This window comes from Pinus tabuliformis, chromosome 3_2 (genome assembly GCF_031772625.1).
Source record: "Pinus tabuliformis cultivar Carrire ecotype Pingquan chromosome 3_2, CPIR1, whole genome shotgun sequence".
NCBI lineage: Eukaryota > Viridiplantae > Streptophyta > Pinopsida > Pinales > Pinaceae > Pinus > Pinus tabuliformis.
The window spans coordinates 662,934,259-662,962,025 of NC_142302.1; positions in this window are offsets into that span (position 1 = coordinate 662,934,259).

Below are 27,767 nucleotides of genomic sequence, written 5' to 3' on the forward strand. Positions count from 1 at the left end.
CTCACTACTACAATTCGAAGGAAACAACTTCTAGACTTTCACAAAGGTATGCGATTAGACGTTATAGACCCTAACGAAGCAGTCTATCCACTTCCGTGCACCATTTATTAAACCTAGATCTTCCTTCACGCAGATCCACCCAATTCATCAGAAATCATAATAGAATTAACCCTTAAGTTCGCGACAACAGATAATTACTTAATTCATGCATAAATATGATAGATTCAATATATTCACGTAAAATTTCTACATTATTCCACAGAAAACATATTATTGAGCGATAGAACATAACATAAACAAAATTAACAATAATGCTCAGATGCAAGATATTTCTTCAAAATCAATCTTTATTTAGTTCCAATGTTTAGATTATAGACTTCTTCACCCTGTGCACTCAGCTGCGGGGGTTCGCGCACTCAGCTACGGACTTACCAAGGCCTCCCATGCACTCAACTGCAGGAGCCTTCCCCTTTTGCCTAAGTATAGGAAGCAAAGCCTTCCTGCCTTAACACTTGCCCAAAACAACAATTCTCATTCCAAGTTCAAAGCTCAAAGTTATCTCTAAGACTCGCTATAACTCAACTATATATAGACTTCTTCAATACAATACGATGGTTCGCGGACCATGGACGAGTCCCAAAACTGACCTATTACCTACCAAAACAAGGGGCTAAAGCCTCTTTGAATCTTACTTAACTGTGCGCTCCGCATCCACATTTTGCAGAGACTTTACATTCTTTACAAAATCTATTACAAAAATGGGTTACATTAACCCCAAAACTGACCCTAGGGACCCTATCCCAACGTATACTAAAAGGAGTCTAACCATATGGAAACCGATTATTAGGTATTGTCATACTTCCTACTGAGATACTAGAAACCATCATTCGACCCGTGAAACCATATGTGAAAGAGAAGTTAGACCCTACAACATTGGACGTAGGGATACTAGACACAGTGGAACTAGAGCCTCTACTCAATAAGAATGGAGATGTAAAAGTCACTGATGTGGACACACACATACTAGATGAGCCAAGTGGTAGAATTCCACTAAGATTCTACTAGAATGAGGAGAAAGAATCATTAAAGTATGTGGTGTGGAAGGGATTCATTGTCAAAGGAATGGATGTAGATGTGACATGTGGAGGACCATTAGTCACTATAGGTGGATACACAATGGATTTTGACACAAAAATATTAACATTATCCATGGAAGACTTGGGTAAGGAACTACACAAATATCTAGACAAGTCAACACCCCCACCTAATGAGATGGGTTTATATTTTTGGTGATGACATGGAAAATGTGGTCAAGCACTAGAATAATGGATGGTTTAGGCCCCTGAGAAGCACCCAAAGTAAATTGAGACAACAATGTACCTATAATGGATTTAAGTCTACGTCTATGCCGACATGGGCTCACCTAGTAGCAGTAAAGGGATGCAAGCCTATGAGAATGACATAAAATAAAATTTGCCACGGTGGCAAACAAAGGTGACTCAAGTGTGAACAAATAAAAGTGCTAAGGCCACTAGATATAAGAGAGCGAACAACACACACTAAAAATATCCTAAAGTAGTAAACCAAGCAAACCAGAGTAGGAAAGTGATCCTCTCGTTGTTGGATCTCACTTAATCAATGCACATGTCAATGGTGAGTAAATGGTTGGGACGATTATAACAGGGACCTACTTAATGATTCAACTCGAGATCAAGTTCTCTCATCAACTCAGGATCAAGTGCTCTCATGAGTCATGGGGAACCCCCCAAGAGAGCAAAGTTAGTTTGCTTGAAATTTTCCCTAGGTACATTAAGGAATGACCCCCTCGTCCTCACCCATGATAGTATCCTAAGAAAGGACACAAAGGTCACCACCAACAATAACACGACTTGGAGGGATAATTTTCAACTATAATTATATGGACGGGAACGTGTTGTAGCAGCTACAACCACCCTCCAAAATTTTTCCTTCACTTCGTTCTCCTTGAGATCTTCACAACCATATTGTATTGCTCAGGTTCTTGTGTTTCATTTGTTTTTATATTTCACTTAACAACTTGTGTTCACCTACTTGTTCTGTCGACTAATCAAAAGTTGATCCAACAACTTGGTTCACATCCAGTCTTTGTACTGTTTGGGAAACTACGCCATCCTAGAGGGCAACTACCTTGCACTTAGGAATTACTTAGAATAGTCCAACAAGTGCCTTGCACTCATAAATTGCACAGAGAAGGCAACCAGCCTTGCTCTGGAAAATTGGGTGGAGCAGGCCAGTAGCCTTGCTCCCAGAAATTGTGCAGAGGAGGTAGCCAACCTTGCTCTGGAAAATTGTGTAGAGCAGGTTCACAGACTTGCTCTGGAAAATTGCACAGAACTTGTGAGACAGTTGGGTCCACTCAATCCAGAAACAATGCAGAAGCTTCCCTTCAATGTTTGTCTATTGCATTTGTTGGTAGGTTTCCTGGTTCCCTCCAGAACAACACAATTCTTCCTTGCATGCATGGAATATTTTCCCGAAAAAGCAAAATAAAAAAACTGAAACAATATCCCTAGATTGTAGGGATCTAGTTTTACCACCGGGAGTTACATGCAAAGTCAATTTTGGAAACTTCCTGCCAAGTGTCATTTTTTCCTAGATTTGTGGCATGCGCATAAAAAACCCTAAATCTAACAAATTTATTTAATGGATGCCCCATATCTCATTCTTCACACTCAATCTTAGAGCTCTGGCATTCGCGAGGGATCTAGGAATCTTTGACATGATTTTCATGGATTTTCAGGTAAGTTTTGCTTTTCATATCTTTTGCTTCCTTTTTTGTCGCTTTTCTTTCCTTGGATTATGTGAGTGCTATTTTCCTTTTTTTTATCAAATGAACACTATCATTTAAATGTATTTTAACTTATAGAAGTGTTGTTTCAAGTTTTGCATTGCATTTCCTTAGTGTCACATGCATGACCCTATTTCTACACTAACGATTGTCGTTGCGGCGACTCGCTTCATGAGCTTCGTTGTTCTTCTTTTCATCTGATTCTTGCAATTTCTCTGATTGCATGCATGTCCATTCACTCAGATATGCACCATCTTTGCACATGCATTTAGTCCTAATCATTTTCAAGTCACCCTTGGGCAGATTTGGGTTGCCTTGCCCAGCATGCACTGTGCATTCCTAGGACTCAATGCTCTGCCTTGGCTCTAGGAATTGCACAGAGGCTTCCTGTCACTAGATTTCAGGTTGTGCTCTGCACATTTTTGGGAGAAAGTTCCCAGTCTTTCCCTTGGGATTGCGCAATGCACAGTCCCAGCTAGCAATCAACCTAGACTGAACTATGTATTGCACAGTTCTAGTCCTCAACAAGCCAAGATGGATTGTGCTATGCACAGTTTCAGCCTGTAGCCCACTCATTGGCAGTGAGAACTATGCAATACACAGTTCCAACTGACAGTCTCCAAGCCTCTCATAGTCATAAGTGCACAATCTTGCCCAACAATCACCTGGTTTGTTGCATGACCAATCCTTGAGTTGCTTTATGTTTTTCAGTTGAAATTTTCTTTCCATGAGTGTCTCTCTATCTCTTAACACCATAGGGAACAACAACAACAACAATAGTGAGAATCAGACCTATGAAAGACAAAGGTAAGAGGAATATTTCCGAGATTGCAGAGGTAGAGCAAAGCTATAGGTTTAAGGAAGATCCACTTGTGGAGAAAGTAGTTTTGGAGATTGAGGTAAAGAGGTGACAACACGAAAGGAGAGTAGGGAAAGGAAAGTTTCAGGTATTAGAGAAAAGGCTCAAAGAAGAACAAGAGATGTGCAGAAGAGAGAAGGAAGTGCAATAGGAACGAACATGAATAGGAGGAAGTGCAAGGTGCACAAATAGAGAAAACTGCATCGATACAAGTTGAAGACTCAAATACACCAACAACAGATGATGAACAGGGTGAGCTGCCACCGGAGTGGAACTTGCTCAACAGGGTGAACAAATGGCTGAATAGATGGAAGTGGAGATGGTACAACTAGAACTCTTGAAAAAAGTAAACAAGGTCACTCCACAAGCTTCACCAACTTCAGCAACAGAGCAAGTCCCAAGTGAACAAGGGGAGATTTTTCTCCTTGAGGATGATCAGGGAACAGATGTGTGCAACATAGCCTTTGATAAGTCATGACACAGGGTTGTACAGGTGTGCAGAGCGCACACCCCGGATGATCATACATCTCCTGCACACTTTGAAGAACGGGTGATTGTGTCTGATGTGTGAAGACATCCAACTACCTTGGCCAATGCTACGAAGGCTTATGTCGAAGCCACAAGCTCAAGTGTGACATTATTGATAGAAACAAATGAGTGCATGGCTAAGGATTTGCAAGCGATCAAGCAAAGGGAAGAACAATCAATAGGATACACTAGAGCAGAAATGAATAAATCGATACTTGTTGAAGTATCAGCTCTTGAGACAGTCATGTAGAGCCTGTATGACAGGCTCATCACTGTGCACAAGGAAGTTGTCCATTTACATGGATTTCAATAGCACTGCATCAAGATGGCGCACATGCTCACAGATATACATGTCGTTGTTGATCACATATATACATGGAAAATGAATTGCAAGGGAGCCCCGCTTTACTTACACAAGATGATGAAGCCACATGAAAAGTTGGACAAAGCATGCATCTGAAGTCAGTTCTAGAATTATGAGGAACTCCCACTACTCATCACTAGTGTCGAGGCTTCATATGCATAGTTTTTCAGGAGTTTGGATGTCATCATGCAGACGCACATGATTTCATCCATTGGAACACTCACCGAGGCTAGAGAGAAGAACCAAGTCCAAGTGGATATTGACATGTACTTCGAGCAATTGATGCGCGCGACTGCTAACATAAACTTGTAGATCAGCGCAGAGAACATGTAGAGATATGTCGTCAGTCCGACCGCACTCAGAACCATGCTATGCATGTTACAGGACAATTTGGACAGAGGTTCCAGATCAGTATACCTGGAAGCAATGGAGGCAAGAGTTCATTTCCAGAAAGGCGTCACCAAACAGTACAAGGACACCATTGCACACTACCAAGCTTGGCATCAGTTCGTCACCAAAGATCACTAGGAGGATGTTGTCGAGTTGGTCTTTCCACAACCGTTTGAGTCTTAGTGTTGTCTTGTCTAGATGACTCAAGCCTATTTTTGTCCCACATGGGTATAGGTGGAAATTGTATCATTATTGTAAATATGTTGTAAAGTGAAATTCCAAGTGTCATTAGTGGAATGAAAATAGTCATATGTAATGTAAAGAGTTACATGTAATGAATTTAAAGAGTCACAAGGGTAGTCCAAGATTCAAAGGGAATGTCAAGGGTCACACCACCCTTTTCTATATATAGAACCTCATAACTCATAGAATGGGCTTTTGGGAGCCAAGATTTTTCTAAGCATTGCTTAGAGAGGGCTTGGAGAGTATATAATATAAAAGAGCCAACACATCTTCATGCATATGTTTTTATTGTAGTTCGACTATTCTGGTTACTTTAGCAATGTAAGTTGTTTAAATTACGCATTTTTGTATGAACTATTTTACATACGATCGTATGAATCTTGTTGAAGTTGTGTTGTTGGTTTAACCCATCACTTTGGATTGTTGATTATTCTGATTTCCAGCTTGTGTGTTCCTTTCAGGATACATACTATTACAGGCTTCTAAGGTACATACTTCTTTTCCCCCTCTGTGTGTTAGAACCCCCATGCATCTGACTTGACTCGCTGCAAGGTCACACACTTTCTTCCGAAAAATATATCTTGCTTACCTCTGCGTGCTATCGCAGTCAAGGCATAGATTTACTACCCACTACTAGGACTCCTACTCTAAATGGTCTAACGTCTAGTTGGGACTTCTTACCGAGGAGATCCCCTTACATGTTGGTGCGTACAACACTGTCAACAACAGGGTATCAAGCTCAAAGCGTCTCCTTCTACATGCAGTTCCCAGATATAACTGCCACTGGTTGCAAACAATGTTGGGGGATCGCTTTGAAGGTCCCAATGTAGCTTAGTTCTTAACCATTGCATTAGAATGGATTCCTAGACTATGCTACTAAAAGTGAAGTTGCACACCCTATCTCAAGATGTGTTTGTTTCCTAGTCTTGGGGAAGTTAACCTTACTTGCCTATCCCAAGACCCTATCCTATTTAATTCTGATGTGCTACAAATGAAAGAGAAAAATATGTCGTATTAATTTTATTAAGTGCATTAATTTCAAGTGTTGTTTATTAAGTCAATGGTGATGGATGAAACTAGAATGATGTTATGACTCAACTAATCCAAAGAAACCATACAAAGGGATGCATATGCAAAATTTCCTTTTTAGTGGATTATACCTAAAGTAAGGAAGATATGTTTTATTTTTTTTAAGATCAAACCATGCACATAATCCTCAATTCTCTCTCACTCGACAATTTGATCCTATCAACTAAAGTAGAAAACTAGCCGCAAAAGTGCAACAAAAGAAGAAAAAGGAAACAAAGAAAATTCTACCCAAAACCAAAAACCCTAAATCTACTCCCAAGAATGAACTAAGATGTGAAAAATGAGTTTCAATAAAGTAGCAAGTTCACATGTAGAAAAATAGTGTAGGGTTATCAGTACAACGATACCAAAGAGGTATCTCAACACTTATGTTCTTGAGAATAATCAAAACCCAAGATCAAGGTTTAAACCCTAATAAGATAACTAAGCCTACAATATTGCATGCAAACTCAGTAAAAAACCAATGATCAAAGCCCAAAATTCAAATTCAAAACATACCCCTATAGGGCTTCTAGATATGCATAAAAACCTTGACAAATCTGAGTAAAACCCCTCAGTTTCCAAGTAAAATAGCTTTAAATTTTGTATTAGAGAAGGCCTGACCAAAATATAGGCCCTATCAATGCTCTTTGGAATTTATATAGACCAAAACAATAGGTTATCAATGCCCTAGTCTGAACTGCAGGCACAAAACAAAGGGAAAAGGCATAGATCTGGGTGGTTTTTAGATGTAGGTTTTGAATCCAAGCATTGTAGAAGACTATTGACCACTGTAAAACACCAAGGAACTGTAAAATCCCCAAGAAAAATGAGCTACAAAAGGGTAAAAAAATTGACCTACTGGGAACTCCCTAGTGAAGTCACCATTTTTCTTAAAGGGGAAATTTTGTCTACAGTAATAGCATACATTAAACCCAACAAGCCTTGCCTAGGAAATTTATGTGAATGAAGAAGTGGAGCAAAGTAAATTAGAAAATTTCAAGCTCTTAGATCATAAGAAGAAAGCATATAACATAACTATCAATTCCAAAATCCTAACTCTATTTGAAGATGCCATATCAACGAAGATCTCCTTCATATCTTTGTTCTTAGATCTCCTAAATAAGCTATACAGATAGAAGGAAACCAATACGATATTCTTGAAAAACAATGTTAGTGAAAAACAAAATACATCAATCACATAAAATACCACAGAATATGATAGATGAATATAGGGAGAATCGTTTATTACTATAGCTCTTGAATTGAACAAGAGTACCTTGTTGAGTTCTCCAAGCCTTTGCCCTTAGTTTACTTCCTAACCTCTATGCTCATTGGCATACATCTGCATGCATAAGTTTATCACAATGACAATTCTCGCAACATTACATAATTAGTTCATTTCTTCTTCAATGACTTGTGAAGAGCTTCATTTATATAGGTTTTCCTCATGATTGGCCTTCATTGAACCTAGACACTTTCTTCTCCATATCATAGGTGATGATTAAGTTAGACCAAATCAATGATTATTTTAATATAAGTAGTTAAATTGTACTAAATCCAAGCTTATCCAATTGATCTTCACACTGTTTCAGGACTCCAATTTAGAGAGGGTGTCGATGGGCTACTAGTTCGATTTCCACAACTTGATAGGAGAATTGCTATCCCTTCTTGTTTGGTCCCCAGTGATTAGGCATGAGCAATGATCCCTCAAAAAACACTTTTCTTTAATGTTTCACCGACCACATTTTGATCCTTTGAATTAGAAAAGTATGTGATTTCATTCTTAACCCTAGCCGGTGGCTTTTTAAGCTATAATAGTTACCTCACAATGGTGGTAAAATACAACTTATCATAATTCCACTCAAATTACTCCCTTTGGGATTATCAATGGCCAACAACCCACATCATTACACCTAGAGTCTTTAAGGTGTAGGAGATAGCCAAGTCCTTTAACATGGTATCAGAGCAGGCGATTGCTGGTCCTGCTCCAATCTGGTCCTATCCATTTTGAGCAACTAGTTATGTGGCCTCCACCTGGGTATGCTTGTTATGAATTTCAGTCTTTCCATTCTGGTCCTATCATTATAAGCTGGACGTTAGCCAGAGTGCAATGTGCCCTTGTCTTGTGCTTTTCTATATTTTACACATTTCCCTTATTGGATTCAGTGTAGTAATTCTTGGGGCACAGTGACTTTTCTCCAAAGTTATTCCCTATGAAATTCAATAGCTCGTGGGATGGAACAAGAGGAATGCACATTCGCCTGAATGTAGTTGTAGTATAATGGTTGGAGAGTTTTGGGTTGTATTATCTGGTATTTCCTAGAGGTACGCAATAGATGCGTGGTGCTCTTTAATGTAATATCCATGTCATAGAAGAAAATAAGCACGAATACGTGGATCTTGTTGCAAGTTTCAATTCTTCGATTGTTCAGGGTTGTAGAAAGCCAAGAACCGTGGTGAACCATGCCCAAAGTGAATGCTTAGAACAAGACTGTGTTTGATTAAATGCCATGGTGAGTTTTTATGGCCCATCTCTGCAAATTAGTTGGAAGTCATTGAACTCGTATATGTTTTGAAGTTTTTATGGTATATACAAATCATTGAGTGGCATATTGTGTTGAGAGTGGAACCATATACAGTACATGTTGCCTGTGTATTAAAGACTGAACCTTGAAGGGTTGTATTCCTTTGTTTGGGTCGGGATACATTGTGTCATAAATAATTAGTTCTAACATTTCTGCTCCGTGTCAGAAGCGTTTCAACACTTCTGTGCTATTGTGTTATAACGCCACTGTTGATTCCTTGGCCTCCCAAGGCTCACTGTAACTTTGCGCTCAAATTGTCGGTGTGTGTTAGACTGTCTCTATGAAAACCACCACCTATTGAAGAGGAAGAGCATCTAACGCCATTGTAGATGCCTTGGAATCCTTCTTGCGCCACATCTGGTGCTCGAATTATTCTCGATTACCTCGGTTATGAGAGACACAACAATTAATTTTGACAAGAGATCAACCACGCAAATGTGATTTAATAACAAACAAAATTTGAGGGTCGCTTCAGGATTTACCCTTTTGATCACGTGTGTAATGGATGCATGCTGATAATAGCTTTTGTACTCTGGAGTTTTCTCAAATTTTATGCGTTCCAAACCCTTCTCGCTTTATAAATAGTGAGAACAAGGATTTCTTGATGAGGAGGAAGGGAAGATGAAAGGATGTGCAAGCTTAAACCCCACATGGTCGAAGAGCCGAAACCATTGAGATCTTCGCACACAAATTCCACCCGTTCTTCTTCAGAGAACATAACTAGAAAAAACCCTAATACAAGCACAGACAGAAGCCTTGGGTCCAGCCTCTACTCAAAGGCCTCCTCTAGCAGCGCCGCTTCTTTGCTTGCTAGTCTCAGGCGTTCCCTCCCGGCCAATCCCAATCTCTACAAATTCAAAGAACTCGCAGACGCCACCACGCAGTTCACCTCTGGAAGGCTGGGGAATTCGTCCGTTTGGAAGTGCGTTCTCAGGGGAAAAACGGTGGCCCTCACGGTAAGAGACCAGAAGAGAAAATTTGGGGATTTCAGGTCACGGCTCAGAGAGATCTGCAATACCCACCACGCCAGCATAATCAAGCTCTTGGGAGCTTGCTGCGAGGGAGACCAAGTATATCTGATCTCCGAGTACGTCCAGGGATCGAACCTCGGGGACTGCCTGCGGGGCAGCAAAGTGCCGGGATACACGGTTCTGGGCTCCTGGATTGTGACACGATCGCCATATCACAATTTTTTCACCAAAAGGTCGATTGTACCAAGCCAAATATGCTTTCAAAGCAGTGAAGGTTGCGGGAATCACATCCATAGGTGTGTGCGGGAAGGATACTCATCGTGTACTGAGACTAGATGGACGAAATCATGGGAGTATGCCTTTGGCATGCGATCTGTTCATAAGGTATTATACACAAATGCCTTTGCAGTTTATCAGACTTGGTATAGATTGGAACTAGGGAAACTTATAATTTAAGTTAAATAGATTAGGGGACAAAAACTCCATAACTCCATTAGTATCTTCTGCAGGAATTGACATAAAAAAATAACAGTGACAAGGTTCGAAGGTGCCTTCACACATCAATTAATATGCTACTTATTGCTTAAAGTGGAATTAATAGCTTGCATGTTTTCCTTGCTCGATTCATTGTGTGCTTTCATAAGTAAGTTAATGGTACAATGATTGTTGCTGAAATCATTTCAAGTACTTAAATTTACATAAAAAAAGGAGTTTTTTCTTCTTAGTAAAATTTCAGAAAGCAATAAGGCAAACACCCTCCATTGGCTACACCGTATTTCATATTCTAATGCCATTGGCTTATATGCTCAGATTGAAGTATTGACATAGTATATTGAAGTTTTTTTTAATCAGTTTTTCATCTAATCAAGAAGGTAGAAAGTTGAAAATTAAAAGCAATATTTTCTGGAGGAGAGTTCAGTCATTTCCTACCATTAGAACTATTACACTTTGATTTTAATAGTGGTTCACTTGTTATGGCTCTAATTGGTGGTGCATTAGAGTTTCTCAAAACTATGATACAATCTACTGTCGAAGACACAGTTAAAATCAGCAAGAACACTCTTTGTGATATTAAAACATGTCTGCATAATACACAACAAAAAATACACTTTTTGCAGCTTGAATATCAGCTTCAGTGAGCAAAATTACAGCAGTGGAGTCATCATTCTCAACTTGTCTCTGTTCAAAACATTGAAATAGACTCCCTTAAGAAGAAAATCAATAATGTTGCAGTTGATTCATATCCATTGCCCAATAAAGCAATAGAATTGCATGCACAAGAAGAATTTCAGTTTGGACTTCCTAGGCCCATCATCAGACCTTGGGAAGAGCTTATCCACAACAAGCACATAACTAGTCTTGGATATGAAAAGGACATGTCCTTTCATATTCCAGATTACTCAAAACCCATCCAGTTTCAGAGTGTTGGATTTATTCATGACAATTCACCTTCAGCTGTTCCAAATTTTGCCCCTCTTCCACAGAAACAACAACAAATTGTGAAATGCCAACAATGCGACCAACTTGGCCATCTGAAAGATCACTTTTTTGATCTTCATCCATGTAAGCATTGTCATAAAACTAGTCATTCTTCAAACATATGCTTTAGAAACAAACCTCCTGCAAGAACAAAGATTCATCTTGGATGAATCGCTTCTTGGAAATGGGCTTCAACAACCAAGAAGATATTTTGCTCATACAACATGATTTGTTCTTGAATATTGAACAGCCTTGGAGTTGAGTTTTATCCATCATCTCACCTTGTATCTCACAGGGGGGAAATGATGGTCATCTACAAGCTTCAAAGCCACATCAAACAAGCCTGAGCCACAACCTACCATAATAGATTCAGAGTTGTAGCCAGAGACAAAGATGCCCCTGATCGTGCCTTCAGTCGGTGATACCTCTTCAAATAATTGGGGACACTTACTCTAGTAGAAGACTTCAGCTTCTTTCTAGTTTTGGAAGAGTTCTAGGAATTGCATTAAGCACTCCAGAGTTGTTGGTCATCCTTAAACCATCACAGGTTGAGACCTCCCTTTTCAGGTTGAGGTTCTCTCTTTTATGTGTGATGAGACCTCCCTTTCATGGTTGAAGGTTTCCCTCTTCAAAACATTAGGAGCACTTACTCTAGTAGAAGACCTGAGCTTCATGCCAGACTTGGAAGTGTTCTAGGAGCTGCACTAAGCGTTCCAGTGTTGGTCGTCATCCTTAAATCACCTCCCTTTATACCAACATTTCAGAGAGCACATTCAGCCTAGTCCTGTCATGCATTTTTGCACGTTTTGTATTACATCTCTCTTCCTGGACTCATACATAACCCTTCGGATTAAGGGCAGGAATGTTGGACACCTAATCCTCTAAGGGTTGGTGTGCAAGCTAAATAGTCTAAGGAAGTCCAAGAGACCTTGGAATATGAAACCAAGGGTCATATGAATGTACCATAAATGTATATCATTGTCAATAATAGAGACACTCTCATGTTTATCATTCATCTTTTGTTGCTGCCATGTATGTGTTGGACAACCCTCATAGGTCATGCCAACATTCTCTACACTCTCAAGGATAATATAATAACGAGTCAAAATAAGGTGAAGTAGTAGGCTAATATATTGATTTTTAATGTACCTTGGACAAGTGGTTTCCCATGGGTTATTATCTACCTAGGGAAACGTGTCCAAAGTAATTTTTTTCCTAAGTGTGACTTTATAAGTGGTAAAGTCAATGTTAAATTATAAAGTGAAAAGTTACTTTAGACATAAAGTACAATGTGGGTACTTTATTTAATGGGTGAGTTAAAAAATAGAAAGTGACAATTAAGTGCACATTTATTCTCATCCCTTGATCTAAATGAATCTAAGCCATTAGATCTAAGGGTTGCCCAAAAGTTATTTAGGGAAACAAAAGGGGGAAAGAAAATAGAGACCGTATTCATTATTCATGAGTAGATTGGAAAAAGGAGGCTGAGAGCTAGAAAAAAGTTTTGAAGGAGAAATTTGTTGCATCAAGATGAAGGAGTGATTTCTGGGCAAAGATGGGCATCGAAATCAAGGTTTAGAAGACAAAAAAAGGTACAGTATGAACAACATTAAATGTTGTAGGTGGTACCACGTTTGAGAGAAGTTTTGATACTTTTCTTTTGGAAAAAAATCCATATAGTTTGTATGGGATAGTCTGTACAGTTGTATCCGTATAGTACATATTTTCAGCTTCAGGTGGGCACGGAAATCGAGGCAAAGTGGGTACAATTTTCAAGGAGTTTTTGGCTGAAGAGATAAGTTGTATTTTGCTATTTTGTTTTGTATGCAAATGTATTTTTCCTGAACTTGAAAGATAAATAAATTTGAAGAGCTCTCTAACAGGTTTTCCCGAGAGAAGATTGAAGGGTTTTTGCCTGGGTCTAAGCTGACCAAAAATCTATGTATTTTTATGTGTATTATTAGTTTGGTTATGTCCATATTTATTTTCAGCATATGTTGACAGTCCCATGTGTTTTAATCTGAAATTTCATTTCCAGAATTCTATGTGTTGAATGTATGTTTATGGGAAAGGGCATTTAACTGAATGGGAGTGATAAGGTGAAATTAAAACAGGGTTGGGATTGTAAACTTTTTTTAGTCATCAAATTTCAACATGGTATCAGAGCTATTGGCTGAAAATTGCGTTTTGAACAATAGACAATAGTTTGGGACAAAAAACAATGGTTTGGACAACAAACTGATATTTTGGGACAACAAGGTGAAATTTCACATAGACTAAAATTTTGGGAGAGCAAGGTGTGCTGGAAAGTTCATTTCTCCATTTTCTTGGTTTTGTAAATTTTGGACATCAGTCATTGCCATCATCTTAAGGACAGATGACAAAGTGGATGGGATATCCAACTATGCCATTTGGAAGGACAAAATTCAGAAAGTGTTTGAGGAGGAAACAATTTGGGACATAGTGCGACAAGTGGTTGTACCTCCTACTGTTGCAAATGAACTTGCTGAATTCACAAAAAATAACGCAAAGTAAAAAAGGATTTTGATCAACAGTCTGAAGGATCACGTGGCTCCTCAGGTGAGAGGAAACACATATGCATATCAGATGTGCACAACTCAAACCACTCTCTATCAGAGTACCAATGAGAGCAGGAAGATCGTACTAAAAGAATAATTGAAGAACATCAGGATGATAAAGGATGAAAGTGTAGTTCATTATCTTGGTAGGGTCAAATAGGTACATGATGATTTGACTGCTATTGGTGAGACATTTGCACCCACAGAGTTAGTCAGGATAACTGTAGCGGGACTTCCTAAGTCTTGGGAGGTCTTTGGAGATGTTGTTACCTCTAGGTAGAATCTTCCCAATTGGAACAGATTTTGGGATGATTGTGTGCAACATGAGATACAAAATACTAGCAGTGGTAGGGTGAAGATATAAGATGAGGAGGATGTAGCCTTGACAACCAGGGGGGAAGAAAAAATGAATGCCAAGAAAGGGGTCTCATCAAATGGGGCTAAGGGAAATGAGAAGAAGAAGAAGAAAGATACAGATATGTCCAAAGTCAAATTTTGGGCATGTCAGAAGATGGGACACTATGCTACTACGTTTCCTGAGAGGAAGAGCAAGGGGAAGAAGGGTATTGCAGCTTCAGTAGAGGTGGAGTAGTTTTCTTCATATTTTAACCAGGACTTTGCATTTATTACTTCTACATATAGTAGGAGTACATCATCCGATGTGTGGTACATAAATAGTGGGGCCTCCCACCATATGACAGGTGCATGGGATTTCTTTTTAGAGCTTGTAGAGAGGGCACTTGATATTGAGATTGTACTAGGAGATGACCGCACTATGAGAGCTGTTGGTGTGGGGACTGTGACGTTTGAGAGGGAGTATTTGCCTCCTTTGAAGGTGATGGATGTTTTGTATGTTCTGGGGATGAATAAGAACTCGATTTCAGTGTCTGCTATGGAGGAGAAGGGGTTTGACGATACTTTCACAGGAGGGAAGGTATTGATGAATCCTAGGGGAGATTCCATCACTTCAGCCAAAGTGATTGAAGTTCAATCTGGGAAACTATAAATGTTCAGTTTTCAGTCGGCAGGAGCATTGGTGAGTAGCACATCTGGTAGCACTCACACTAGTACAACGAACAATAGAGACTTGTTCGAGTTATGGCACCAAAGGATGGTGCATATGCATCATGGAGCTTTGAGAGTAGTGAGGGAGATCATTACTGGAGTTCTTTATTTCAGTGTCGAGCATTATGAGGTATGCAGAGGGTGTGCTTTGGAAAAGTACACCAAGTTACCATTCCTAGAGAGTAACAGTAGATCTACAGGTATACTAGACCTGATTCATGCTCATGTTAGTGGTCACATGTCTCATGTGTCTTTGGGTGGTTATGAGTATTATGTTATATTCATTGATGACTACTCTAGGAGGACTTGGATATATTTCCTGAAGACCAAGGGTGAGGTCTTTAGTCGATTTAAAGAGTTCAAAGCTCTTGTGGAAAAGAAGACCAGTATGAAGATTCAGGTCTTGAGGTCAAACAATGGTGGTGATTACATCGATAGTGGTTTTTCTTACTTCTGTGCACAAGAGGGCATTAGGAGAGAGTTCAAGGTTCCTTACAACCCCCAGCAGAATGGGGTGTCTGAAAGGAATAACAGAGCTATTTTTGGGGCTGCTAGAGCGATGATTCATGATCAGGGGTTTCCTTTGTTTTTGTGGGTTGAGGCTTGCAATATTGTTGTTTATCTTCAGAATAGGAGTCCTCACAGAGTATTGGGGAATATGACTCCAGAGGAGGCTTTCACTAGAGATAAGACTCATGTGGAACATCTTCGTATCTTTGGATGTCTCACGTATTCTTATACCCCTAAGGAGTAGAGGATGAAGCTGGAACCCATGGCAGACAAGGGTATCTTTATGGGTTTCAATGAGACTTCAAAGGCCTATCAGATCTTCATTCCTTCTAAATGGAGAGTGGTGATTAGGAGGGATGTGAAGTTCGAGGAGGAGAGGGCCTATCCAAGATCATGGGAGTATGATGAGAGAGAGTCACATACTTCTCCTCAACATGGAGGTTAGGTACAGGGAGTAGGACCTCAGGGTTCTGGATCAACTGGTACAAGAGGTACTTCAGTTTCAGTGACATCTGGGGCACCAGTGGTGAGTTCACCGAGCACTTCTTTAGGGACTCCACTGATACAAAGTTCACATGGCACGTTAGCTGACACATGCACAGGTACCAGTACAAGTTCTTCGAGGACAGGTGCTGGTACAGACACACCAGGGTTAATTGGCAGACCTTAAGGTTCACTAGACTAGGGGGCAGAGGATGAGGTTCCCTATGGGGAAGCTTCTTTAGGGAAGAGGAGGCCCAAGTGGTTTCAAGACACCTTGAAGGAAGTGAGGTCATTGGTCCTCCAAAGAGGGTGAAAAGGGAGATTGTGCCACCTGAGCAGTTTTGTAGTTATGTAGCCAAGGCTACCAACATTGTTGACTCTGAGCCTACTAGCTATGAGGAGGCTGCTAGCTAGGAGGTATGGAGAGAGGCTATGGTGGAGGAATATGCCTCTATCATTAAGAAAAATGTCTGGGAAGTGGTGCTTAGGCCTGAGGGCAAGTCAGTTGTGACTTCCAGGTGGCTCTACAAGATCAAGCATTTTGTGGATGACAAAATTGATAAGTTCAAGGAAAGGTTTGTGGCTAAAGGGTTCTAACAAATAGAGGGAGTTGACTATGATGATAAATTCACTCCCATAGCTCGATACACTTCTATCTGGTCCCTTATTTCTATTGCTGCAGAAATTGGTTAGCAGATCCATTAGATGGATGTGAAGACCACATTTTTAAATGGACTTATAGAGGAGGAGGTGTATGTTGAGCAACCATAGGGTTTTGAGGTACCTGGGCGGGAGACCCATGTTTGCTTGTTGAGGTGAGCACTCTATGGACTTGAGAAAGCTCTGAGAGCTTGGTATTCAAGGATTGATACTTACTTGCAGCAGATGGGTTTCACGAAGAGTGATGAAAATCCGAACCTATACTACATTGTTGTAGGGGCTGATCCACTCATTCTTGTGTTGTATGTTGATGACTTGTTCATTACTGGGACAAAGAGACTAATTAGTGGTTGCAAGGAGGAGATTTTTATGGAGTTCGAGATGAAGGACATTGGGTTGATGCATTACTTTTTGGGGCTTGAGGTGTGGCAGGAGGAGGGTCATATCTTTTTGGGGCAGGGGCAGTATGCTGTGGATGTGTTGAGAATATTTCACATGGCAGACTGTATACCCATGTCTACACCTATGATCACCAACTGGAAGAAGCTTCATGCTTCAGATTCTAGTTTGGTAGATCCCACATTGTATAGGCAGCTTATTGGGTCCTTGATGTATCTAGTCAACGCTAGGCCAGATATATGCTTTGCAGTGAACACACTTAGCCAGTTCATGGTTGAGCCCAGGAAGGTGCACTGGGTATTTTCAAAGCACATTCTTTGCTACGTGCATGGGACTGTTGATTATGGTATGGAATATAGTCTGGGAGATGGAGTGAGGTTGGAAGGTTACACAAATTCAGATTGGGTAGGTTGTGCTTCTGAAAGGAAAAGCACTTCAGTGTGTTGCTTCAGATTGGGTTCAACAGTTGTGTCGTGGTTTAGTCAAAAGCAAAAGTCAGTTGCTTTGAGCTCTTCTAAGGCTGAGTATATGGCTGCTAGATAGGCTAGTTGTGAGGCCATTTTTCTTTGAAAGTTGTTGTATGGACTATTTAATCAAGAGTTGATACCGATGGTTATTCATTGTGATAATCAGAGTTTCATTAAACTCAAAGAGAATCCAGTGTTTCATGACAGGTCAAAACACATTGACATTAGATATCATTTCATCAGGGAAAATGTCCAGAAGGAGGTAGTGAAGATGGAGTATATATCAACAGATGACCAAGTGGCCAATGTTCTCATGAAGTCCTTGCCAAGAGGCAAGCATGTCCATTTTAGGGACAAAATGTGTGTGGTGAGAAACACTTTCCCTATTAAGAGGGAGTGTTGATGTTAAGTCCCTATACTACTAGTGTAAACCCTTATTATTATTAGTGAAACCCCCTTATTGTATTATTATGCCGATGTAGTCCTCATGTTGTTAATATTATGCACCATAGAAGCCCATTATTGCTATTGTTCTGCCCCTACAATATTATTGTTATGTAGGCTCTGATTGTATTGGGACCCGTTAGACTCCTAAATATAGAAAGGAGGTATTTTCATTTGTATCATCAAAGAATTATTCATTTGTGTAATGTAAAGGATGTTTCCCCCTCGAAGAGGCTGATTTCTAAGTCATTGATCTATCTTTTCTATCTTTTTGTGAGTTGGTTTCATAACATTTGGTATAAGAGCTTTGGATTCTAGGGTTTCGTTGCTCCAAACAGGCCATCGTGGAATTTTCGCTATAACTTTTTCTCTACAAAGTTTCAAAAGCTAAAAAAAACCCCATTTGAGAAGAAATCGTTTTGAACCTCGAGTAAAAATTTCAGATCTTGTCTTGCTATATTTTTGGAGATATGATCTGAGGAAGTTAGGGTTTTTGCAAGCTCCATAATTCCATCTCAAACAAGTCATCATGGAATTTTCGCTATAATGTTGTTTCTATGAAGGTTCAGACTCTGGAATTAAAACCCATTTGAGATGAAGTATTGGTGAAGCTTGGGCCCTAATTTCAGATATTGTTTCGCTATATTTTCGGAGATATGGTCCAAGACATTTAGGGTTTTTGTAGGCTCCCAAATTACATCCCAAACATGTGACCTTGGGAAAATCATCATAACTTTCTCTCTGAGCATTAGATTGAAATTTCGTAAGAAGTTACTAAAATATGACAGACTGTACTTCTCTGTGTATCTTTTTTAGGTCTGAATATCAAAACAATGACACGTGGCACTTGGTACAAGTTCACTCTACTGAAAAAAGTATATAACCAGGTCATCTTGGGAGATTGGGCATAACTCTTTCTTGGAGAATCCAATTTCGATCAGACTTGTGGAATTGGAAGGAGGATGCAAAGGGCTACCACAGGTTGCAATTCCCGACCCTCGAGATCCAAACTTTCAGAGATACAATAGATTCAAGATCGAGATCCTAAAAGCAAGAAAAAGAATGACTTAAATCAATAAAATAGAAACACCTAGTAATTAAAATTGGATGGATGATTTGAAGAATTCGATCAAAGCTAAGATAAATAGTTTTATCTATGCCATGGAAGCTGATATCAATGGTATGGAAGCATATTGGAAGAAAGGCATGGAATATTTGAAGAAATACATGGAAGGTTTGAAGGAAGGTGGGACAAAGCTGCTACAAGAAAGGCCTCCTAATGGCGAAAAGGTAGTAGAGGAAACTCATGATGAGAAAAAAAGTAATGTTAATCATGATTTCATAGAATCTAACGTTGGATTGAAGACCCAACATATTCCAAAGATAGATATGAGGAAGTTTGATGGCAAGGATCCCATAACATGGATACTACAGATGGAGAAATATTTTGATCTACATAATGTGAAAAACACACAAAAGGTACGTATTGCATCTTTATATTTAGAATCAAATCAGTTTGTATGGTATAGAGAGATTTTTTCTTGTAAACAAATTCTCACCTGGTCAATTTTCACGAGGAAATGATAGCACATTATGAGGATACAAAGAGAAACACCTCCTTTAGCTAATTGATAAATCTCAAACAAAAGGGTTCAATGGTAGAGCACATTGAGGACTTCCAAAAATTGAATATAAGGGTAAATGATATTCCAGAGAAGCATAGGATTGAAGCCTTCATAGGGAATTTAAATGATAACATCTAACATGAGGTTCACCTTTGGGAACCTTATTCATTAGAGAAGGCATATAGGTTTGCAAGAAAAATTGAAAGCAAAATTATGGCAAGAGGAAGCCTACCACTCATAACTATAAAGATGGAACTATTGTTTCTCCTAGCCTTTCACCACCTACAAGGTTGACTCCAAAACAATTGGAAGAAAAAGAGAAAAATGGATTTGTTACAATTGTGATAGAAAATACACTAAAGGTCATAAGTGTGCTGAGAAGAAATTAATTTACATAAATGGGGAGAAGGAGCAAGAAAAGGAACAAGAAACATCAAAAGAAGAGGATATACACTAGGAACCAATCCCAGAGAAAGAATAAATGAATATGATCATATCTTGTAATGCATTGACATGAATTACCACTCTTCAAACTCTCAAGATAGAAGGGCATATCAAGAAGAAAATGGTAATAGTGTTGATTTATTCGGGTAGTACCCATAATTTTATTCATTGTAAGGTAGCCAAGGAATTGAATTGCTTCCTATATCCAGCGCCCGAGTGTTAAGTAATGGTTGCAAATGGAGAAACCATAAATTTCTCTAGAAAGTACCATAATATCAAGCTATCCATGGGAGAATATTTCTTGAATAGTTAAATGCTTTCCATTACAATGGGTGGTGTAGATGTTGTACTAGGAGTCCAATGGCTACAATCTTTGGGTACGATAACTTTTAATTTTCAAGAACTTTTCTTGAAATTTTTTTGGGAAGGAAAGGAATTTGAATTAAGGGGTATCGAAAGGAAACCGAGAAATATAATTAGCTCTAACAACATGAAAAAGCTTCTAAAGAAAGAACAACGGGGCGTAATTGCACAATTATGTTCACTAGAGGTTCCCACATCGAAATCATCTATTTCTCTATATCTCCAAAACATTTTGGACAATCATTCCAAGGTATTTGAGGCTCCTAAAGGCCTCCCACTTATTCGTGATCATGATCATGCTATTAATTTGATTCCAGGAAGTGTTCCCCCAAACATCAGGCCTTATATATATCCATATTCCCAAAAGAGTGAAATTGAACGTATGGTTGCATAAATGCTAGAGGTTGGTATAATTCAACCTAGTCAAAGTTCTTTCTCTGCTCCAGTGGTATTGGTACACAAGAAGGATGGATCATGGCGCATGTGTCCAGATTATAGGGAGCTCAACAAGCTTACTATTAAAGATAAATTTCCCATTCCTATCATTGATGAATTATTGGATGAATTACATGGAAAAATTTACTTTACCAACTCGGATCTTCATTCAGGATATCATCAAATTAGAATGAAGAATGAAGACATTCCAAAAACAACATTTAGAACTCATGAGGGTCATTATGAATTTTTGGTCATGCCTTTTGGCCTTACCAATGGACCTTCTACATTTCAAGGTTTGATGAATTCCACTTTTAAACCCTTAGAAAAATTTTGTTATTATTCTTTGATGATATACTAATCTACAACAAGTCTTGGAAGGATTATGTTCAACATGTTGACAGGGTGCTCAAACTATTGGAGGAGAAACAATTATATGAAAAAAGCTCCAAATGTTTCTTTGGAGTACAAGAGGTGGAATATTTGGGTACTCAATTAGCTCGTAGCTCATCTTATCATCCTCAATATGATGGGAAAACATAGATAGTGAAAAAATGTTTGGAAGGATATATTTGTTGCTTTGTATCTGATAAACATACACAATGGGTCAAGTGGTTGCCTCTGGCTGAATGGTGGTAGAACACTTCCTTCCATACTGTAGCAAAAATGACCTCATTTATGGCACTTTATGGATATCATCCACCGTCCATCACATCATCTTTAAAAAAAAATTAAGGTTAAAGTAGTGGAAGATCACATTGAGCATCAACAATAAGTTCTCAAACTCTTAAAGGATAACCTCACTTTGGCACAAAATAGAATGAAACAATAGGTAGATCAACATCGTATGGATTTTTTTTTGATGTAGTTGACTGGGTATTTCTACAACTACAACCATACAAACAAATGTCCCTCAAGCAAGCTAAGAAGGATAATAAATTATCACCAAAGTATTATGGTCTGTATAGGGTGTTACAAAAGATTGGTACTATGGCATACAGATTGGAGCTTCTCGCACCTTCCCGAGTGCACCCAATTTTCCATGTTTCATGCTTAAAGAAGGTTATAGGTGTTACCGGGAAAAGTGTCTATTTAGAACTGCTCTATCCCACTAAGGTGTGACAGCTGCCTTAGAAACAAATAGAGAAAACTACTTTTGTATTTCCTTTATGAATTAAAGATAGAGGGGGATAGAAAGAACCGACCTGTGTCTTGCACTAATCCTTTGATCTAATCCCTCTCTTCTTTGACAGCTTCCAGCTACCTGCTCCCTTACTTGCCCAGCTTCACCAAGTTCCTGTAAGATCACAGAAGAAGAAAACTACACAAAGACATGGATCTGTATTCATAAAAAGCTTAGGATCAGATTTAAGCTAAACATACAAATGTAACAAGCATCAATGATACACAAGCATGTAGGAGAAACTCAAATAGTTTTATTGATATAACAAGAAGATCCAGGAGGATTTACAACCGATGATTCTTGATCCAGCATCAACCTCCCAGCAAAGAATCCCCTTCTTCACCTCCAACAAAGCATAAATCACCCAATACTCTGATATCTATCTCCAAACCAACAGCAATTCCTTGCAATGTACAAAATTCCAGCCTCTGGATCTCTGGGATGAGGGATCCATATATAGATGTATGCAAGGAGGATGAGTCAGCCTGTAATTTGATTAGTGTCTTCTCTCTGTCAGTTCTTGCTTCCACTTGGAGACTGAGAGCCTCTTACTCATCCTTGGTCGAATTCAGTGAGGCAAGTGTCATAGGAGAAGATTCTGGAAGCTTCCATTGTCTTTCCACCTCGCGGAATGGCACTGCCATTTGTCATTTCCCGCTCAATGCACCCTGGTAGTGCATTTAGGTGCGTTGCAACGCACCTAGCTAGTGTATTTAGGTGCTATGCAACGCAGCTAGCCAGTGGAGCAGCTGAAATGATCCTGATTTGACTGATTCTGAGCAGTTTCTGGTGGAGAACTTCTGGGAGAAGCTGTAATTTGTTGACCTTGTTCCTTTAGGGGTTGGAACAACACTTTTAGGGACTTAGGATCCCTTAGTTTATGGACATTTCATGCTTGGTGCTGCAAGGCACAAAAATGTCTATAAAAGTTGCCCCCTAAAGTATGAGGCCGTTAATCGAGTGAAATGCTTTATTATGAGGATCCGAAGTTCTTTCAATGCTGGGAGGAGACCTGTAATAAGATACAATACAATACATTATCTTCATACTGTTTTTCATGATCTAGCTGAGGCAGGCATTCCCATGCTCAGCTTTATAAATTCATTTTCATGTACATAAGACAGACTATCGTCTGAGTGTAGATTGATGATTCTGATAGAGCCATCATCCTTTTGGTAGGATGATTATCTGTGCTGCAACGCTGTACATTTAATGTCTTTATTTTCCTAAATATATATCGCAGCCCGGATGGATGAAACTAGATCCGGGGTCTTCAATCTCGTCCGATCTTCACTCGAAGTACAAGTCGATCCATGTGAGAAATGTTCTGAAGTCGAACATGGAAAGACATCGCTTGATTACCAGTCAATGATGTAAACTGTTAACAAGCGCGAGAGGAATCATTGATAATGATAATGACCCTCAAGGTACTACAGTACAATTCACGTGGTGTGAATAAAGGACTTGGCGTCGAACACCACGCAAAATCTTACGGTCGAAGGCCATTGATGTAAACCTGTCGCCGGAAGTGAGAAACTTTCCATTAAGGCATGCAAGCTTCAAAGTACTGAATGGGGTGTTCCTAGATCAACTTCTTGGATAATGAGCTGATGTCGACAAGACGCGATCCGTCAAAGGAGGGCCTTAATGAATCCCACATCAATGACATGGAACGGAGCAAATGATTTTGATGGAGGTGAAAACAATCTGATGATATCCGGTTCAGGATGGCGGTCATGAAAGAATGAAGTATAATGTATGGTAGTGGATGGGACACATGTGACTTCTCTGGATGACTTCTCTTGAACATGTCGGCGACACTTATGTGATGGATTGGTAGCATTTACCCCAAATGTGGATGGTATGGCGTGACCATGGTGATGTGACCGGTGAATGAAATAACCCAACCCGACTCGGACACGGAGTGGAAGTGTCATGTTCAAGAGCGACTTGCTACCAACAAAGATTCTTTGAGTTTTCTTCCCAATTTTTCCCCAGTCATTGCTGACCAGTACCTCTTTATTTTTGTCAAGCTTGAGGAGGATAACATATGCTTGTTCTATAATTTTCCCTTCGGGAAAACCCATCGCTATGTTTTAACGAGCCTAGCGATAGTGAAACTCGTTCTCGTCTAAAGACAAGTTTGTCGCTATTAATCTTTTTAACGAGTTTAACGACAAAGATAACTCAGTCCTTTTCATTTTTAGAGAGTCTGAAAAGGTACGTAAAGGTAACTCCAAAATTCCTTTTTCGTCATCTAATCCCTTAAGTCCGAAAAAGTATAAAACAATACAGAAGGGATGAATTTTCGATAGTTTTAACGAGCCGAACAAAACAAGCGCTCGATCTTTTTGTGCAATAATCCCTCAGGTCCAAAAGGATTAAAATCTAGAGGAGGGATAGCACTTCCTATCCCTTTAACGAGCTAGAAGGCCAAGGACTCGGCAATCTTTTCATATTTTACGAGTCAGTTGAAAAGAGCTTAAAGGAGACTCGTCTTTTGAGGAACGAGTGATAAAATGGGTAGTAGCTGATTCCAGGTAAGGTTTGGAATTTTCCAATCACGGCATTGTCACAAGGATGGCTAGTGAAATCACTCTTCGCAGCTGTTCCTCAAAATGGGTAAACAATCAAATGGAGGTGAATGATCGGCCAAATGAAAAGTGGAGGTGACGGTGCAAACACGACCAAGGCTTTAATGGCTGAAGTACTACATTCACAGTGGTTATTTACCGGGGAATAGTTCATTTTTTAACGAGCTTAAACGCGGGTGGAAACATTTTCTCGGTGCGGGTTTATTTTTTAACGAGCTTGAACCTTGCGGTAACACTGCTCGATTAATCCAGTCATATGATAAGAATGTCTCATATAAAACGGCAACTTTTAGATTTTTGCCCCACATCCTTTCTTTATGCAAGTTAGGTGACGACTAATCCTACGAGTTTAAAGGGTTAGAGGTCCTAAAAATTTAAAAAATAAATAGTCGCCCATCGCTTGCACTCCAAAAGGTTTGCATGCCCCCAGGTATAAAACAGAGTTTCAAGGTCACCCTCTATTCGAGCTGACAAAACATTTGTTTTATCAGGAAGGGTATACCTCTTACAGGCTACCCAAAGATTGTTCTATTCACAGCGTAAACAAAACACTTCTCTGGCGATGTCTACCGAGATAAACAAAGGTGAGTGGCGGTGCTCGCCCACTTACATAACTTTGACAAGAGAATCCTGTACTAGAATAACCCCCTCTTCCAATCACGGACGGGGGTACAGACTAGGCATATTCTCCCGTGGAAACCTACTCTATACTTGAAGTTTTCCTGCCAAAGCAGACCAGGATGCATGCCCCCTGGGTTTCAGTCATATCCCTCCGAATTACTCGCGGTCATCGGGAGGACGGATTGGAGATGAGACATTTCTTGCGTGAAAAGACCATTTAGGGATGGTATATGACTATTTACTATGCGTGATCTGGGAAATGAAAGCTGGTCCACGAGCTTGACCACTCTTCCTTCGTGCGGAAAACACATTACTCTAAAGAGTGAGGAGACAATCGCTCCCATGCAATAAATATAGTCTCGTCCAAGGAGTAGGTTATAATCCAAGGGTCCTTGAACTACCATTACGTTCATGTGAACTGTCTTCCTTCTCAATGTTATGGGCACATCGGGAAGGATCCCTAAAGGTCGACTGGTTCCTTTATCAAAGCCTGTCAGATTTCTCATCTCAGGCAAAAGTAATGGCGAACCAAGCGCTTTCCAAGCAGTAGAGGAAAGAATACTCACAGAAGCCCCCTCATCTATGATGGTACCAGCCATGACCATTCTATATATTTGAACGATAATTCGGAATGGTATGCTCGCTGGTAAACGGGGTCTGCCTAGTTGATTCCAGTCGAAGGAGACAACTAGGTTGCTTGGAGGTGGGACCGAATAGACGGCCGGGTATGGCTCTGACGAACTTCCTTCCTGCGGTAAAGGAATGGGTAAACTGCCCCCATGTTCGTCAGAGTCTGTGTTTATGAAGAGAATTTGGACGGTGTCATCCTTGTTCTCTTCAGTGACTGTATCATCCGAAGATAAAACATCTGAAGGCAAGACCGGGTCAACTGCCGCCTCGACCTTTTGACTTTCGTCTGGTATGGATCCAGATGGTTTATCTTCAATGATAGGTGCTTCAGCCGACCACCTGAGCGGGCCAGCTGGATTCTCAACTAGTGATGGACTCGGCAAGAGTTTTTTATATCTAGGAGGAAGTCGTAACGGTGAAACTGGACGATCATCCAAAACTCTTTTAGCTTCGTCTAAGAAGGGACAACGGTGGACGGCATGATTGCCTTCGCACAATTTACAAGGAAATCTAGCTTTCCCTTTTTGTCCTGGGGCTTCACTTTCGCTAGTTGACGGTATGCTTTCAACATGATCATCAGAGGTTGACGACACCGGGTTGTGCAATCTAGGAGACCAGTCCCTTAATATCCGAGGGATGCAAGGACAATCTCTGTGAAAGTGGTCTCCTTTGCAAATGACACATGGCGATTTAGGCCTGGTCGGTGCAGTGTGTGGATTTTCGTTAGACGACACTCGTTTTCCCCCATTCGCCTTTGGCTCCTTCTTCTTCTTCTCTTTCTTCTTCTTTTCCTTCTTCTCCTTAGGAACCTAACTTTTGGCTTTACCAGCCCCATCAAGCGAAGAGGAAGGAAGAGAGGAAGAATTAGATGAAGTAGAAGGTTGGTGGGCAACTCTGGACTCGTCTAATTGCTGATTCGATTGTTCAGGAATAGTGGTGTTTTGAACGACAGAGGTTGAGAAGAGCCATACAGGAAAACCAATTGTCAGTCCTCGAAGTGACAATGTGGCCATATGGGGTGCACCAACATCTCCCCAAGAGGAGAAGGGACTAGGATTTCCTCCAAGGGTAATTCCTTGGTTGGTAGACTCCATTTTCTCAACCCAAGATCAATGTAGGAAAGGGGTAATGAATATTCCGTTTAAAATAAATTTTTAGACGCTTTGACACAACTTGTTTTTTCAGTTTTAAAGAGTCGAGAAAAAACAAAAGATGACTCTAGTCTCCTTCGATTTTTAATGAGCCTTAAGTGACAAGTGATTAGATGGACCTTTTCCGTTAAGGAGTCTGAAAAGGAACGAAAGGGACTGCTCTGGAGATCTAGGTAGAGGGAGTACCAAACCAATCGCAAAAATGCAGAATACTTTTTACGGTACGGTAGTCAATCTTCCCGAATGTTGTGTTCAGTGCATTGCGATCGATAGGGCGGCAGACACGGCTTCCTATGGATAAAGGATTTAAGCCTATAGGGGTCTCCCAATATATACTCGACGGTACGTGGGAGCACAAGTCCGTACTGGAACTTATCGTCTCAAAGTGGAGGAATCACCCAACCATCAGTGAGGACAACAGTTACCAGGCTTTACGACGCCGGAATACGTCTCTAGCCTAGACCTCTAAATGTTGTGTGTTAAGTTCCAAAGCGTTGTTAGATTCATTGAATTTATTTTAAGTTGATCTTTCTTATCAAGTTTTCCTTTTGGGTTCACCACGAGATGTAGATGTAATTCCTAAAATGCAATCTAAAGATGATAAGCAAACTTTTATCTCTTTTCAGCAATGAAAATCCTGGCTACAAGGGGAAAAGAAAGACACAATCTTTTCACAAAGAGCAAAGAGCACACTGTAAATGCACTTTCCTAAATCAAGCCAAACAAACTGTCAATATGCAAATGCACATGTGCATGTATTTGTTTTCGACTTTCTTAATATTGATGCTAAAAAGAAA